This window comes from Lissotriton helveticus, chromosome 6 (assembly GCF_964261635.1).
Source record: "Lissotriton helveticus chromosome 6, aLisHel1.1, whole genome shotgun sequence".
Classification (NCBI taxonomy): Eukaryota; Metazoa; Chordata; class Amphibia; order Caudata; family Salamandridae; genus Lissotriton; species Lissotriton helveticus.
The window spans coordinates 928,111,732-928,124,379 of NC_136067.1; positions in this window are offsets into that span (position 1 = coordinate 928,111,732).

Here is a 12,648-nt window from a genome sequence, read left to right on the forward strand (position 1 = left end):
CGTTGTGTGGGAAAAAGGTATGTCCTTGTCATTGTCTGCCTGTTTCAAAATGGGTGGAAGCTTTTCCTGCCACACAGAATGATGCCATAACCGTAGCCAAACTGTTACTGAAAGAATTGATACCTAGGTTCGGGGTTCCAGTCATGATTGAATCAGATAGAGGCGGACATTTTCAGAATGAGATATTGGCTCACCTCTGTAAAGCATTTGGAATTACACAAAAACTGCACTGTGCACATCGTCCGGAGGCTTCTGGAGTAGTCGAGCAAGTAAATGGCACTATAAAATCGAGATTAGCAAAAATGTGTGATTCTACTGGCATGAATTGGATTACTGCCTTGCCTCTTGTTCTGATGGGACTCAGAAGTATTCCAGATCGGAAAACAGGCCTGAGCCCCCATGAAATCCTAATGGGAAGAGTGATGAGACAAGGATGGGTACCAGGATACAAACTGTTAAGCATTACTGATGATTTGGTACTTGAATACTGCAAGCAACTGGGTGACCAAGTGCGTTCTATCTCTCGCCAGATTGGGGAAGACGCCGTCGCCAACCCGACAACTCCAGTTCACAAGTTGGTTCCTGGTGACTGGGTTAGAATCAAGAAGCATACTCGTTCGAGTTGCCTGGAACCGAGGTGGGGAGAAAAACGCCAGATAATACTGGTGACCACGACAGCAGTGAAGTGTGCAGGCGTTCCCAAGTGGATCCATGCCAGCCATACACAGAAAGTAGTTCCGGACAAGGAACCTGGAGCTGAAGGTTGTTCAGCTGAGGGGTCTGCAGACGCCGGTCCTGAAGTAGCTGAGGACGAACAACCGAGCACCAGCCAAGATGATTGGATACCCATAATCGACCTAACGGAAGACCCAATCAGAACAAGAGAGCGGAACCAAGAAGATAGAGAGTGGAATAGAGAGGAATAGATAGGCACAGGCGAAGACCCTCAGATCATTGAGATTCACATCAAATCTGAGGACGAAGAGGGAGGTCAGACAGGGACAGAACAAGTGATCGATACTCCTCCACTGACTCCTGAAATTGAAAAGGGACAGACTAGAACTAGTACAAAAGTTCGAGCAGAAGAAAATCAAGAGATCGAAGTGCTTGAACAGGATCAGATAGAATTAGAAGAACGTGTTCAGGACACAGAAACAGAGCCACTCGAAAGCCAAAATCAAAATTCACCTGAACCAGGCCAGCTTATTAACCAGGCAGAATAAATAGATACAAGACCTGGGATTAGTCAGATAGGAAGGGAAGAGACAGAGACAGAAGTGCCACAAACAAACGAAAATAAAAGAGTATTAGAAGAAAGCCAAATCACAGTGCCAGCAAAAAGACTCAAGAAAAAGAAAAATATTGAACCAGGATTTATTAAGAAACTGAGACTGAGAATAAAAACAGTAGAAGAAAAACTTGCAGAAAGAAGAAAAAGTCCTCGAATTGCAGAACAAGCTGGAGAAAGCTCCAAAAGAAGGAGTGATCGAATAAAAAGACTGAACGAGAAATACCAAGATCCTGAATGGACCTTTTTAATTTTGGAAGATTTTGAGGATCTTGACATAACTGACGAAAGTGACGGAGAACCAATTGCTGATCAGTCTACAGAAGAGGAAGACGAATTAACCTGAAGTTGCACAAAGTAAGCTAACTGTGCAAAGTTACAGAGAGGGGTTGAGAAATCTTCTTCTGAACGAAAATGTCTGATTCAAACGTGAATGGCAGGCCTAGACGCAGTTGTTGCAAAACATGCTGCAAAGTATGTATATGTAGTATAGCTATAGTGATTATAATTTGGATAGGACTAACAGTTTTCATTCCTTTTATGGTAAGCAAAAATACTAATATTGACCCTACTCAGACTGTGACTACTGACACTGAAGAACTGACAACACGAAGTGTAGAAAGACGTGAAAAAGCACTCAGACGAACAAAACGAGACTTAGAAGCATCAGATGAGGAAGGACTACATTATCATGGAGTTAAAAACCAGACACAGTTAAATGTTTTTGCTAATCTTTTAGTGCACTATGTAGAAACTATGGAAATAGAAGACTGCTATGTCTGCATGAAGCTACCTACTTCTGTAGCTGAAGGCGTGACTTATCATCACCTACCTCTGACTTATGGAATTTCCTGTAGCATTTTAGCTAGTTTATTTTACAAAAGAGGACCATTACAGTATTACTATTCTAATTCAGACGTGATATTTTCTGAACTTCCTATACGTGGAAATCTGAATCCTGTACATACTAAAAGTGATGTTACACGTTATATGGGAGAATACTTTCTGACTATAGGTACTATAGACTTGAATGAAGCACACAGAGATAACTTGACCTGTTCTTTACATGAACAAGAAAAAATATTTTTGAACATGGCAGAGAAAAGAAGGGAGAGTTTCCAAAGAAAGGCAAATGACAAGAGACAGAAAACTCCTAAATGGGCTGAAAATATGGAAGGCACCTCAAATGGTGGGAGTGGTCCTGCTTTGTTGCTGGATTTCGAAAGGAAAGGGAAACTTTGTCTTCATCGCGAGAAGACTAGTTATTATAATAACATTTTCATTGGTTCCAGTCAATGTGAACACAATTACAAGGTAATTGGAGGTTGGGGTTTCAAAAATGGGTCAGAACCTGTGTTTCCCGGAATTTATTATATATGCGGAAACAAGGCTTATTTCAAATTGCCGGATCACTGGTATGGAAGCTGCTACTTTGGCATTATTTTCCCGAAAATATACCATGTGAAGGAAATTGCTGGAAGCAATGAAAACACTAATGGCTTAGTGCGTAGTAGAAGAGAAAGCGTAGGTGAAATAATGGGTAGTATTTTTAGTGCACTGATACCTGGAGTGGAAGTGGTTCTGAACACTCACAGAATTTGCAAATGATCCACAATAGTGGATGTGTTGTCTACTGACACAGCTCATGGATTTCTGCTGGTCAATACCGAAATGGTTGCGATCAGATCAATGGTTTTGCAAAACAGACTTGCGCTAGACACCTTATTAGCAAAAGAGGGCGGAGTCTGCCGGATGCTGAAGGCGCAACATTGTTGCACTTACATTCCGGACAAAAGTGTACAGATCAAAAGATATGTGAAAAACATTACTAATTTGGAAAAGGAACTCAAACCACTGGAGGTTGACAGTGCCTGGAAGAGACTTGTAGATGGTCTCTCCAATGTAGGTCATTGGTTTGCCAATTTAGGTAGAAGTTTATTGTTTAAGGTACTGATGCCAATTGGAGTGATAGGTCTCATCCTTTTCCTCATATTCGTCTGTTGCAAATGTCGCAAACACACAAAGAAGTACACGGTGGATAGATGGGGTGTGAAACGGGTGTGGATGAGATTGAATTGGAAGAAATGAATAATCAGATTTACAAAAAGGTGAAAAATTCTCACCCTGATAAAGATGTGAAAGAGAAATTGAATCGCTTGTTGGAAGAGATTGAGATGCATAAAGTGTGAAAAGTTGGCATCTGGTTCCATTTGTATTTGTGATGCTAGTAAATATCATCAAAGAGGGGATTGATGAAGCAAGATTTCGCACATTACGCGACTTGCTGAAGTCAAGAACCTCGATTCATGTATAACTCTGTAATCCAATCGTACGTTTTACTAATTTCCTTTATTTTACTATATACATGTATCCTAGGGATGCTTGCCTATGTGTTTTACTAATACGATTAATTTGTGTTTCTAAAATGGCCGCCGTTTAGAAGATTGCTTCTGCGCATGCGTTAGTCACACTCACGTGACGTGACGTAGTTGTGATTTTGGAGGGAAAGGGTGCGCATGCGTAATAGCCACAAGATGGCTGCTTGTGTAATAATATGGTGAAGCTTGTGCAGATGCTCTCGTGTTATTGTGTATTGCACTAATAAATAATTGCATAGTATATTTTTTATAGTGATAATTCATAAGTACACAATCATGTTATGTAGTTTATTCATTTATTTCTATGTTTTAATTTGTTTTCGCTTACTTTTCATGTACCGTGATAACTGGGGGGTCTGAGTGAGCCGAGAACCGTTTGGAAGGTCCTTCTGCGCATGTCGCGCAGCCAGAAAAAGTGTCCTTGAACAGTGGAACTCAGCCAGCTGGCAGAGACGGACAAGATGCTCCTGAGAAACTGACCTGCGACCCAGCAGGACGGAGTTGTCTGTGCCCGAATTGACACATTTGTTAAATAATCCATTGTATTCCACTGACTTGTCTCATGAGAACCCCACTTTTGCTAGGCGGTACCCAAAAATGCAAATGTGAGCTTGTAGAAGTAAATTCTGATTGGTGTGTTAACCTAGCCTACTTTGGGACCAATCGAAATTGTGTATTCTGACACTTTGCAACAATGGGGGGTGGTACACTGACCCGAAAACAGTATATCTAGCCTAGGTTTAGCTATAGAATTTGTCCGACTTGTCTGAATAGCTGACCTGTCACTGACCCAACGCACTCAATAGGTGACTGAATACAGAGGTGCTGCGGAGCACTCTGTCCGAATTTGACCATAGACTTTTGAAGGTTTTACTAAACCTTAAAGTGCTGGCGGAGCACTTTGCTGGGGAGTTCGCTAACCCAATCGGGGTTCTGACTGATAGCTGCAGAGAGGGTGGAGCGCAGGCGTTGCTTCCGAACTGAGGGTGCTGGTCGTGCCTTGGTGGTCCTGTCCTGATCCTAATCTGGGTTTCCTGTCCTGTCCTGGGGTGTCCATTCTGCACCTGCTGTCCCATTGATGACTGCTATTCCTTGGGGTATTTCCTGTCCTTGACTGATCCGTGGCCAGGGTTGGTTTTCGCACCATTCTAGGTAAATATATAGATAGGGCTAAGAACTCTATACTGCACCTTTCTATTTTCTGTCTTTGCTTCAATAAAGACATACCTTTGCACATGTTATATTTTCCATGCTTTCCACAGTCTACCATATGAAAACCTATTGCATTTTATTCTCATAGTATGTTTCTATGTTACCTTACCTTTTAGAGCACACTTCTTCCCCGTACTGTTTATGAATTAGATGTGTTTTATATTTCTCTCCTGAAAACTACAGTTGATGATATAACGTTAGAATTATAGTGGTTTCTACCTTTTACCCTTTCTATAGGTGTATAAGTTTCTAAAATTCTCTCTCATGAAGTACGTCCCAATAGCATAATTTTAGTACATGCAAATAAGCTTGCTCCTTCATAGATGTCCATTCTTGAGTTTCAGTTTAAGTCTACTTAGCCTGTTCCCTGTCACTCTAGTTACAAATTTAATGATTGCCCTTACACTTTTCTTGTATGGTTACGTGCTTTTTGTCATCTTGATTATTGATTGCCTTTTAACTGTAAGCCTAATACTCGCAGATACTGATTTCTAGATAAAACCTTTAAAACTTCTCAGTTGTCCGTGGTCATTTTATGAAAATCAAAGTTTATGAAGTTGGGTTTGTATTTTGCCTGCCTTTCTTTTACAGCTAGCTCCCTGATCCATTGTGGTCATAGGTACCCGTAACGGTGGATGGGTAAGTCGGGTACACAAAAATAAAAGGAAGGAATCAGGGTTGCTGGTGGTAGATTTGTGAGGTCGCCTGATTAATGTATATGGTGAATTGAAATTTATGGGCCCGAAAACTATATGGTGAAATTATTGGTCAGGTGACCCCCGATCGCTATCAGACTCACCCGCTGTGTGGAGGAGCGGCGTGGGGGCATCAAAGGGTATGAGTCAAGTGCTTCATTAATCTGCGGGGAATAGTACAGTGATTATTCACGCTGAGCGTGACAGTGAGGACTGCATGCCTCAAAATGACAAATATTGAAAGGTGCACATGTCTTGGGTTCAGAAATACCTTGAAAGAAGAGAAAATATCCAGAGCTTATTGCAGCGCGCCGCATCCGTCGGCCTCGCTGGTGGAGAGAGTGATCAGCAGTTCCAGCCGGTTTTAAGTAAACAGCGTGCGCGTTCCAAAACCGGGCGCTCAGGTGGTAGCGTGATGCGCTCGAGATAATTAAAGCGTGGAAAGACTGAATATCGAGTGTCATGTGGATGACACGAATAAATAAATACACTGGTGTAGTAAAAACAAATGAATAATGGAGGCACTGATGTTTGTGAAAGAGTGTGCTGGACAATGGAAATGATGGATTTGCAGCCCAATGGTATTAGTACCAAGATATGTTCTTCAAGTACGGTAGATAGCGGCCCATTGTGGTGCTACATAGTGAGTGTCATGTGGATGAAGACACAGTTATTAGTTACAAAGTATAAATAAATATGGCACTGCTGTATGCGAAAAAGTAAAAAGGAACTGACAACGGATTAACAACCCAATGGGATAGTTACCAAGTCATCATAGTACAACAGATTCCCCCCAGTGCGGTTGTTCAACAAGATACAATAAAGTCCAAATACAAATTCAATAAGGAAACAGTAATTACAAAACAAAGTACAAAACCAATATACACCACACATAATAATAATTAAGAGAGTGACACAGCCCAGCAGCTGTGTATAATGGAGAACATACGCAAAAGTCTCAAGTCATATCACAAAACTGGGGATCAAATGTCGAAAAGATCACATGAATATATCCTGCCTACCAAGTGTGTATGAAAGAGGGGGCCCATGTTCGCATCTGGGATCCCCTAAGCAGGCAAGGGTATTGAACATAGTGTTATCAGGTAAGGTATATCTAACCATTATTGAGGATGCCTATTTGTCTTGAGATTTCCTCATGCTCATTGAGGCCACTGTTCACAGTGTCAAAGATCAGCAGACATTCATCCTGTTGGCAAAATTCGCACCTCATGGGTTGGTCTGTACTTTCTATATGACCCACCAACTTAGACTCTCAGCCGAGTGTCCAAAGGTGGTGAAATGGTCCACCAAAGGGGTGCTTTGTGTGATGCACCGGATCCTGCTGCAGTGCTGCAGGATGCGACACTTCACTTTTTGCACAGTTTGCCCTATGTACAGGAAATCACATGGGCATACTTTGGCGTAGATGACTCCAGCCAACTTGTGATGGAGCAAGGATTCGCACGTAAAGCGACTTGCTCGTATTCAAGAACCTCAAATAACCGTAATTAACTAAATCAATCTGTTTGTCTCACTAATTTCCCATTTATTCTGACATTTTGGGTGTCCCAGTGATGCTTGCCTATGTGTTTACTTATCCTAAAACGCTTGCCACTAAGATGGCCGCTGCTTAGCAGGAATTTCGTCTGCGCATGCGTCGGTCACACTCACGTGACGTGACGTACTCGCAGTTCTGGTGGGAACACTTTGCGCTTGCGCACTAGTTTAAAGATGGCCGCTTTGTGTTCTCACAAGCCGATGCTTGCCTTGCAGCTTTTGCACTGCTGTTCGTGTTGCACTAACATTAATGCTATAGTTAGTATAAAGTAAGGGGAGTCATATAGGGATTCCTAGTATACAGTGTATTCATTTATTTCTATGTTCTAAATTGTTTTCCTTTACTTTTCATGTGGCGAGTCTTTTGGGCCGGGGAGGTGTATGAAACCCCATCTTAGAACTTCCTACTGCGCATGTCACCCTGGCAGAGGGAAGAAAACCTTGTACCAGTGGAACCCAGCCAGCTGGCAGCCACAGTCAAGATGCTCATGAGAACCGACCTGTGACCCAGCAGGACGAAGCCGAGATGTACTGCATTTGAAACAATTGTAATAAAAACTGTGTGCACCATTGTTAGGTAGAGCACATACACTGGGAACCCCAAATTCAATAGGCGGTCCCAAAAGATGCAAATTGGGGCTTGTAGAAGTCAAATCCTGGTTGGTGTCTTGACCTGTCCTACTTGAAGACCAATCGAAATTGGGGATTCTTACACTTGCAAAATTTGGGGGGTGGTACACGGACCCGAAAACAGTATAACTAGCCTAGGTTTAGCTAGAGAAATTGTCCGACTTGTCTGAATAGCTGACCTGTCACTGACCCAACGCACTCAATAGGTGACTGATACAGAGAGCTGCGGAGCACTCTGTCGTAATTTCCATAGACCCAAGCGGGGTTTTTGAGAACCTTAAGTGCTGGCGGAGCGCTTTGCTGTGGAGTTCGATTACCCAATCGGGGTTTTGACTGATAGCTGCAGAGAGGGTGTAGCGCAGGCGTTTCTACCGAACTGAAGGTGCTGTTCTTTCCTTGATGGTCCTGTCCTGATCCTAATCTGGTTTTCCTGTCCTGGGGTGTCCATTCTGCACCTGCTGGCCTACTGGCGACTGTCCTTCCTTGGGGTCTTTCTCCTGTCCTAAACTGACCCGTGGCCAGGGTTGGTCTTCACACCGTTCTAGGTAAATATAGTACTGGGGAACCTATTCTGCATCCTTCATTCATTTTCTTTGCTTTAATAAAGAAGTGTTCTTGCATATTGATTTTCCATGCTTTCCTTTTGCACTGATAAATGAAAAAGTCATACATTATAGTTGTTTTACTAGCATGTTCCAATTTTTCCCATCCTTTAAATACGTTCCTGCATACAGTTCCTGAAATATAGATGTTCCTTTTTCTTTACCTTCCTTTAGCTAAATAAAGTGATTTTGCTCTGGAATATTAGCATATTCCACTTTTACCTTCCCAATAGTTACATGTTACCTTTCGAGTTTCCATAGACTGATTAAATTCTCGTGCTTTGCCCACTTTTGCCAGGATATATATATATATAAATATATACTGTGACATTCTGGCATGTTCCTTATTTTTCCCCGTCCTTTAGTCACTCCACGTCTAGTCCAAATTCCTGAAAAATTCTTACTAGCATGTTCCCTGTTCTTACCTTCCTTTAGAGTCCTAAATGGTTGGTCTTATTTACTTCCTATATGGATATGTGCTCTTTATAATTTTAGTTATTGACAGTCTACTTGCTGTGAACCTTATGCTTTCTGAAACTGACAAATTCTAGATAAAGGTTTTAAAACTTTTCGAGTCTGTGGTTATTACATGAGTGCAAAGAATATAAATGAGATTGGTATTTTTGTGTCTGCCTTTCTTTTACAGCTAGCTCCCTGATCCATTGTGGTCATAGGTACCCGTAACGGTGGATTGGTAAGTCGGGTACATTGGAAATACACCAGGAAGGAACAGGGTTACTGGTGGTAGAGTGTAAGGTTACCCGATTAAAAAATATGGTGAATTGAATTTATGGGCCCAATACGTATATGATAAAATTATAGTCGGGTGACCTGCGCGCTCCATCACTTGCAGTTAGTTTGCTAACTCATTGTGTGAGCGTAAGTATTGTAGGTGCAATGTTTGAGTTCCTTAGTTAGAAGGCAAGACTTACATGACCCACACTTGTAGTGACCCAGGATGGGTGGAATGCTCCATAGGGTCGTCTGGTTCTCTCTGGGTTTTTTGGTAATAGTGATTTTACCACAAAGTTCCTCACATTTTTGCCTTTTTTTAACGCATGCATCGGTGGATCAAGGATGCCAACTTCGTCTGCCACCAGGTGCCAATGTTGGTTGACAATCTTCTTCACCTCACTGCTTCTGGTACAAAATGTAGTGGCACAAACAATCCTTTCCTTGGCAGATCGATTGTGTGACTTTGGTTCTAAAAGGAACTCGTGGTGACAGAACCAGGCTCATTTCTGTGCCTTCTTGAGCAGACTTCTAGGGTATCCTCTCTCACTAAGGCGTTCCATTAGGTCCGCCGATTCCTCAAAGAAGTCCTCTTTCTTGCTACAATTCCTACGCAACCTTAGTTGTTCGACTAGTCAGGTATATCCTAGTGCAGCAGGATTATAGTTGGAAATTTCCCAAAAATATTTCAAAGCATGTGAGTGAACTGCAATTGCTTACAATGGTGTGGTGTTAGCGGATTTTGTATTTCATATGAGAAGATTGAGAAAACTGCAGTTTGTTTTCACTCCTAAATCGCACTCTACTCCTGTGATACTGTTTATACTGCAAAGCAATCATTGATAGATAAAACAGTTCCTTCTGAGGAAATGGCCAATGACATTACCCCTCGTGCTTCCTCAATGCAGTCCTCCACAAGTAAAGCTAATGTGTCATCACTAGCTTCAAGGAGGCTAAAACAAGATCCTAGATCGCCTGACAAATTCTTCGACTCCTGTCTGTTTGCAGTTATTGTTGGAAGAAATACAACCATTGTATGTGAACATACAGTCCCCACTAACTTCATTATGCAACTCCTAGAGGTTTGCCTTATAAGGATTTTTTTCCTTTTTGAGGATCAATTTTATCAGCAAGTAAGAGGTACTTCAATGGGTGCTATTTTTGCTCCCAACCTAGCCATTCTGTATATGGATTCACTTGAACGCAACAACATTCTGCCAGACACAAACCCCTTCCGCACATGCATCACCAAATGTAAGCGTTACATAGACAATATTGTCCTCATTTGGAGAAGCGAAGTGCCGACATTAGAGTCATTCCTCCATTGGCTAAATAACAACTGTGATGTGCTTAGATTTACCTTAACCCACAATAGGACATCTATTCCTTTTCTAGATCTACTTATCAAACACGCTGATGGAATTCTAATAACTGGACTAATCCGTAAGCCTACAGAACGCAACACATTACTAAGCTACAACAGCAACCATCCCTGGGCACTTAGAGACAGTCTCCCCTTCTGACAATTCCTTAGGATCAGGAGAAATTGCTAGCTCAAAACTGATTACTTTATTGAGGCAAAAACATTGTGCACCAAACTCACCTGCAGAGGATACCCGCGCCGCCTTGTGCGGTACGCAATGAAAAGACCATGAAACCCTACTAGAACCCAAAACTAAAGCACACACAGAGCGCTTAGTAAGGATTCCATTTAATTGATTGCTACTATGTCACTACCATACATCACCTCTATTCACTACCCAAGATGGCTCTCTGACTCACCTCACTATTAGTCCCTCTTCTATTCTTAGTATTTTAGTCCATCTTCACTCCCTATTAGGTCCACCTGACTACCATGTCCAATTGGAATGTGTGCCCCGCCTCCTAAATAGCCACTTCCAGTTTCACTCATAGTAACTTTACCAAACAGAACCCGCTATCGAGCCTCTGTGCCTTCCACGAGACCGGTAAGTGTTTTAAGCCCCGCACGGTCTTGCTAATTCGGGCATGTACACAATACTTATTGACTCCTCCTCCCCTTCTCCCCCAGGCCACCGCGCCGGCTCTGACTTCCCAAGGTGACTGTTAACCCATTCGGTAAGTGCGCTGTCTCATGCGCTTTACGGGCACTTCATAGTTTTAGGTTATAAGGCTAACCCTTCCATTCCTCCGCAGGGAAAGCCTTGTGCACTCTAGTTTCACAGAGTTGCCCCGCCAGGCAACCAAAATTACCGGACCTTCCTCAATCCCCGTGGCTACACTTTCCCAAAATCTCTGCCTTGAGCCCCTTACTTGGTAAGCCCCAACATGGCCAGTTCACTTACTATCACGCCACTACCATGGTTTCTCAAGTTTTATTATTTGCGGTCAATACTTTCAGTACGAACAGTTCAGTTCACTAATTACAGTTTTAATTGACGTCTATCTTTTGGCAAACATTATTATCGCTACCATTATGCATAAATGTATTTGTTTTTGCCAATGTAAAGAATTGTGCTGTTATTGCTGATTGTCAATGCCATTTGATGTTACCTTTAACTGCCGTCACTTTCATGTTTTTAATCTCATTTCCAGCATGCTTTCTCTTTCACACTCACTATGTCCTCTCTTAGTTTTACCCGGTTGCGTCTTGCCCATGTCACTGGATGCTAATGCTAATTGTAACTACCACCAATTTCTTTGTTACCTGCATGTCTTTCCAATCGCACTCACTGTATCCTTGAGAAGATACTGCTTTGTTCGGCTGTAATCAGCCACAATGACATAGCTTGTAATTGAATTATTGTTCAACCTGGCTTCCTGGTTCTGGCCTATTAAGCGTACTAACTCTTGCCTGGCTGATTGAACCATTGTTCCGTATTATTGTCATGCACTTCCATCACCAGCATTAGACCCTTACAGCCAGTATGAATATCACCAGCCTGCACCCTGCCCACTCCGTTATTGGCCTTCACGTGGTTAACTTGTCACATCCTTCCTGCACTACCGTGTTGCCCACTTTCGCAAATGAGGCACACGTGTCCTAGTCTGGATATGCATGCAGCGTTGCCATACTCCATTCTTATCTCTTGAACCCATTGTTACACGTCCTAATTTCTGCAAATCTGTATTTTCCTTCCCTTTCTCTTCCATAGGCAATTGAGGCTTCTTATCCTTAGGCATATTATCTATGTCCTGATGATGATCCACGTAATGGTTTGCTGGATCGAAACACCTTCGACACTTCGAAACACCTTATACACTTCAAACTTGTGTGTATTGATTCTGTAAAGGTGTCTATTGTGTTTTGCTGTACTTTGACATTGTGTATTCATCAAGTACAACAAACTGTTAAGCTTTTGCCTAAAAGCCCTGTGATGGGACCACGGCGCCGCCAGCGCCGATACCACGGCTCCCCGCCCGATCACCACCACCATTCCCTGTTGCCCGGACAACCAAAACAACCAGGACTCCACCCCTTTCTTTTTTCCTACAGGAACCAATCACAACGCAGAACCCACAGGAAGAACATCCCCGCGACCCCGGAAGTTCCTTCCCCTTTCCGGAGGCGGACC